This window comes from Streptopelia decaocto, assembly GCF_964273445.1.
Source record: "Streptopelia decaocto genome assembly, chromosome: 7".
Classification (NCBI taxonomy): domain Eukaryota; kingdom Metazoa; phylum Chordata; class Aves; order Columbiformes; family Columbidae; genus Streptopelia; species Streptopelia decaocto.
The window spans coordinates 42,294,262-42,300,261 of record NC_138661.1 but is presented as its reverse complement, the minus strand read 5'-3'; the positions used below and the strand labels follow the sequence as shown (position 1 = coordinate 42,300,261).

The 6,000-nt window shown below is 44.0% G+C and overlaps 1 protein-coding gene across 5 annotated transcripts in view; it reads left to right on the top strand.

The window, feature by feature from the left end:
- Positions 1–482: 482 nt before the first annotated feature.
- AMBRA1 (autophagy and beclin 1 regulator 1) overlaps positions 483–6,000 on the top strand; it is a 134,016-nt gene continuing 128,498 nt past the window's right edge. For 3 of the 5 annotated variants that reach the window (XM_082058669.1, XM_082058668.1, XM_082058664.1), the window contains exons 1-2: positions 483–647; positions 3,229–3,368. The gene's annotated coding sequence lies outside the window, so the exon portion shown is untranslated. The remainder of the gene's footprint in view (positions 648–3,228; positions 3,369–6,000) is intronic. The other 2 variants (XM_082058670.1, XM_082058666.1) reach the window with 2 other exon arrangements.

Sequence of the window (6,000 nt, the reverse complement as noted above, 5' to 3'; positions counted from 1 at the left end):
ATCTGATACCCCCTCATCTTTTTGCTGTCTAAATGTCTTTCACTCTGATACCGTTTATCTTTTCTTGCCTGTTTTTAATGACATTTTTACACTCTGTGTCAATCATGAGGCGAAGAAAAAAAAGATACACGAGACGTGGAGAACGTGCTGCAGGGTGAGATTTAAGAAAAATAAGTCTACACGAAAGAGGGAGCGGGTGCAGCCGCAGAGCGCCCGCGGTGCGAGGCCCGGCCGCAGCCCGGCGCAGCCCCGGCGGTTCCGCGGGGGCAGGCCGGCCCCGGCCCCACAGCTGTTCCATACAGCGGGGAACCCCCGGACTCCCGCGGGGCAGCAGCCGGGCCGGCAGCTACACCCGCCCCTCGCCGGGCTCGACTCGTCTCGCCTGCCCTGTGTCTCCCCCGCGCGGCGCCGCACAGCGGTTGAAGATCTCGTCGCTCGGCTGGCGCGGCCTGGCGGCGTTCTAGTTTCGGCTGCTCGGGCCTTGGTACCGCTCTCGGCGCCGCTCTTCGGGCCTGGCTCGGCGCTCGGCTGGCTCGCCTGGCCGGAGCTCGGAGCGGCGGCGACCGAGCACTGGGGGCCGCTTCTTCCGGGCCCGGCCCTGGCCCCGGCACCGCTCAGCCCGCCCGGCTCCCGCCCTTCCGCACCAGGTAGGCTCCGGGCCTACGCGCTCCGCCCGGCTCCAGGACAGGGCCGCGTCGGCGCCGCCGCTCCCCAGGCGGGCGGGCGCGGCCGTCCCCGTCCCCGCGGCGGCGCCCCGGAAGGTGGTGGGCACCTGCCCGCGCGGGGCCACCGGGCCGCGGCGGCCGGAGGGGAGCGGGGCCGGGGAGGGGGCCGGGCCTCGCTGCCGGGGCCTTTGTTCGGGAGCTCCGCAACCGCGGCCTGCGGCGGGGGGAACGGGGAGGCCACCGCGGCGGCAACGGGCCCCGCTCCCCGCGCTGCCCCGGGCCGGCCGCAGCCGGCGGAGGGCGAAACCCGCGGCGCTTGGCTTGCGCTGGCCTGGCCGCAGGAGCCGGGCAGGAGGGGAGGCCTCCGAGGGGAGCGGCTCCCGAGTCCCGGGAAGCTGCCCCGGCCCCGCCTGAGCGCCCTAAAAACCGGAGTTTGACTCCGCACTTGGGTGCCGTGAGGTGCTCCCGCGGAACCGGCCGCGGCTTTCGCGCACCCACCCTGGGGTACAGTCAGGGGCTGCTGCTTCAAAATAGTAAATATTTTGTTGTTGTTGTTGTTGTTTTCCGGCCTTAACCAAATAAAATGTGAAGTAAGTGCTGTCTTCTCTGCCTCTGCTGTTTTTCACCGTGTGTTGCAGAACACTTCGTTGTGTGAGTAGCAGTTTGCATACAGTGCATTCAGGTGTGCCTCTAGTACGGTGTCTCGTACTTACCTCTTTTCATTTGGGGGAGAATACCCAGTTAATTCACTAGATACAGGAACGGTTTTGTTTTCACCAGTTTTCATTTTCCTCCAGACAACACGTAAATTTCCGTAGTGTTCATTGATGTTGTTGAGATTATTTCTGGTCCCGTCAGTACTATGCTTTCCACTGCCTTTGGAAAGCAATTCTTGCAACACAATTCCTGCACTGAAACAGCATTTTGTCTTCAAGAGATGTTTTAGATGGTTACGCATAATTTTTCCCAATACACACTTTCACAGTGTCATTCTGTTGTAAGAGACAAATTCAATAATAGCTATTGTCTAGGTGTGAGCTAGTCCTGGGGCAGATCTACTGTGTGAATGTCGAATCTGTATAAAAATATCTTCAGGAAGAGCGCGCAGTGCTGCTCCATTTTCTCCTCTGTATGAAATGTTCTTAGATCTTTATATAAAAACCCAGTGTGTTTTTCTATATTTGTCCTTGTTTACTGCTCCACCCAGCTTGGTGTCCTCTGCAAATGTCATCTGGCTTCTTTGCCTTTGCCACTCCCATCCTCTTTCAAATTGCTAATGGGAATGTTAAAATGGGACCTAAGAATGACCTGCTGGTAATGTACACTTAGTGCCAACCCATTACCGACCTGTTTAATTTTGTTGTGGGTCATTTTTCAGATTGTGGGATGGGGTTAAATCCAGGGAAATTTGAATGCCTTATGGGTGATGTAGGGAACAGTACCTGAAATTCTGTGCTAAATTTAAAATCCTTGTTTGTATTCTGAAAGGCCACTGTAACACAATTTCTAGCATTCAGAACTTTTCGGTGCAGCTTGCTTACTAGTTCTGTAGTCCACAACTGGTGTTGCTCTAGATAAATATATTTTTTTAAACTGATCCGTTTGTGTTTTGACAGTAACAAGTAAGTATCTTGTACTCATCTGTTGTGGCAGCATGGTTGTTAATAACTATGGCAGTCTGTTAGCATGTATATTTTTTCTAATACTTGGAATGAATATATTTGGATCCAAGTAGCTGGACTTGCCTTTTCAGATTTAGTTGCTGGGGAGTTTACAGAGAATGTTTACTTTGCTGACAGCTTCTTCTGAGTTTTCTTTCTTTTGCCCTTTTCTGAGTCATAACTGACCCTCTGGATTCTTGTTTGGTTGTTTCCTACTTTTCCGTTTTCTGTGCAGCACTTTCAATTTTTACGCAGCTGTAACAACCAGTTATAAAGACAGCACGCAATGATACTGTCTGCTAGTATCCTGTTTGCCATAAATTAGGGATTCAAATACTTTTTTTGTGTGTGTCATAATTTGTATGAAACTTCTGGAAAATAACTTCAGTGTGATTAGCAAGCTAACTGAATTTAATGTTCTTACAAAGTTATTTTTGATGTTGGCACTCATTAGTACTATTAATACAGATAGTATTAAGGTACTTTTTTGATATTTTTTTTTTCCTGTTGAGTTTGTATTATTGAAGACCTGATAAGGGTGTAATGCATGTTAATAGTTACCTTGTGTGATCCTCTGTTAGTAGTCCTGCACTAACCTAGCAAGGAGGGTGGTAGAATCAAGATACTGATGACATGAGGACAAAATAATTGTGGTTTTCAAAAGCGAATAATGAGGTGATGTGCAGTGGAAGAAGATTAATGTTGGAAATATCAGACTGGAAAGTTTTTTAAATGGTATAGTAGTCATTTGATGAAGTATCCACTGACTGGGTTGCTTAAAACAAGAGGAGACCTACTTATCTGCCTCTTGGGATTTAATGTTGGTTGCTAAGAACTCTTGACTAGGATTGTCATCTCGTAACTGTTTATTGTCTCCGGTTTTTGTAAACTGTTGTCTGAAGGCACGCAGGACGATGAGGTGCCAGGCCTGAGTGTGGAGACAGTCGCCTGAACCTGTGTGCTCACACAGCTCCGCTTCGAATGTTCTCAGTGAGGTCTCTTGGGCTGTCCTGGCAGAGCGATTCCTGCTGCCTTCTTCCTGGTATGTACCACTAACTCTCCACCTTGAGCAGCATAGAATTGCTGAGAGGAGTCTCTGACCCATGTTTTAGACACTTTCCTCCCCCCCCTTTATATATTTGTCATTGTCTCAGTCCAAGGCAGAGAAGGGTGTCAAGAATTGGCTGTGTTTCTTTGTTCAAAGTCTAAATCTTTGTCTCCCATCACTTCTTTACTTCTGATACATCTGTGTGTGAAGGCTTAAGCTTCTGTGTGGATCATTGTTGCTTTTTGACTCGTTACCTTATTTGATTATTTCCATGGAAATTATATGAGCAGAGTTTGTAAAGCTATGTTCTCGCTTCCAGTTGCTTTTTCTTTATTACTTGGATAAAGGTGCACATGCCTTAATCTCAGCCTTGAATGCATGAAATACTTTGTCTTCATCTTGTAGATACCCAATGCTGCTTCTGTCACTCTGTAATGTTGATGCTCCCAATTTCTCTTGCATGTGTGATGTCACTAGGGTGCACTTGGCTGTGGCTCTTGAGCTTGAGGAACCTTGGTGTGATTTTTTTTTTTAATGTAAAAATTTGAATTGAAAATTCCTTTACTTTCTTATCTGAGAATAATTCTCTTAAGAGATTAATCTGAAGTCTGTTTTGCTCTGTTTTTCTCTCTTGCTTTATTTCTTTTGTCTTTGTACCTCGTTCTGTACTGTATACAGTACTTAGCAAAAGATGCTATGGACTGAGTATGGAATTGGGAAACCAACTCTTAATCTTCTGGATCTCGGTTCTGCTCTTTGGTTTATCTTGCAGCTTTATGAAATTATATTTTTTCTCTTTGTATCTTTTGAATTTGAACTAATATCTATCTTCTCAAGAATTCATTAAGTTTATGTGGAAATGGTAATAATAGTCATGAAAGTGTGTAATATTCTGGTTGGTAAATGAAACTGTCAGGCTCCCAGACACAGCTGATCACTTACTTTTATTTTTATTGCTTCCCTTCTTACATTTACCATTCATTTTCTGACCTTTAGCAGTTGATATCTGCAAGTTTCTCTTCCACTTCCTCATCATTTTGCTGTAAATAACTAGCAATTTAATGTACTACTTTTGACTAAAAATTTATCTTAAGAATATTGTAGCTCATTTAATCCAGACCAGGAAGACAAATTAGGATTCTAATGGCAATCAGCTCCTTGTTACAATCATGTAGGATCTTGAAATGACAATATACCATCAACATCTTTGTAATGTAATTGAATTTCCTGAGCTGTTTGTAGTTTCAATTTAAAACATAGCACTGATTTTTTTTTTTTTATTTTATTTTTTTTTAAATCATGAAGCACTAATACAAATTATTTTTCTTTTGGAATGCCATTCTGATTTATGTGGAAGTACTTAGAGCTGTGGATACAATTTAGAGCAGTGTTATCTAGTGCACCTTCAAAATGCGTGCTTTGGAATTACTTTCCAGATCTCTCTATGGTCTTAATCAAGGGAAAACTTGGGCTTATAGATTACTACTTTGGACAATATCTTAAAAACTTTGAAGACTAAAAACAGGGCCATATCATGGAAGTGCCTTCATGGTATTAGTTTTGGATTCTGTTGCATAGTTGCATCATAAACACACTTTCCTCCTAAGACACCTTTACTGGTGTGGTGGGTTTTGTTTTGTTTTTAGTAGGCATGTAGGTGAAGACTGGTTCTGTGCTCTAATGTCAGGAATCTACATGATTCTAGTGTCTTACATTAAGCTGCTTTGGTGTTTTTTTTTTTGTCTTGTTTTGGTTTTTTGTTTGTTTGGTTTTTATTTTGTTTTGTTGTTGTTTTTTAAAGCCTAATCAAGGATGCAAAAGTGCAAACAGAGCCAAAGTAGTTTAGCTTTTTTTTGATTGTGATTAATCATCCTTGAGATAATTGTTTGTTATGCCTCTGTGGCCTATTCATGCTTGTGGGTTGCCCTTGTTTAAGGATTCCAGTGCAACCTAACTTTATTTCCAATTTAACTTTATTTCCAATTTTCTGTTCAGTTAGATAGTGCTGCAAGATAACTTGAAGTTGTCTCTGCAAAAAGTTTTCTGGGTTTGTTTATTTGTTTGTTTTCAACCCAAGAAGAGCTAGAACCTCTTAGAATGGTCATAAAGCTCATGTGGAAGTACCACAAATGGAGCTAAGGGAAGACAAATTGTATTGTTAGAGGGAAATTTAAATATGTAGCTGATCAGGTCAGAAATTCACGTAGCCCTGTCACAATGCTGAATGTAGTCCTGTTCCTCCAAAACTTGTCAGAAATTCTGATCTGTGGAACTATTCTGGATATGAGTCATGTCACCATTTTTTACCAATTTTGTTGTTGTTATGACATCGTTCAAATTCCAGTGCTACATAGTTCGATTACTTACCAAACTAGGACTCTTTGACTTGTCCTGTTTGTTTAGCTGAGTTGATGCAGTGCAAAAGAGGAAAAACCAGCTCTTTTGTTTTGGTTTTGCTTTTTTTAAATTATTTTGATCAGTCTTTCAAGAGGAGATATTGAAAGGGTTGAAAGGAATGATGTGACACTTGGTATGAATCAAATCAGTATTTTTAATAAAAGCTGCTGGTAGAATTCAGGTCCTGTTCTATCTGGGATAGTGTTTTCTGGGGCTTCTTACCTGGTGT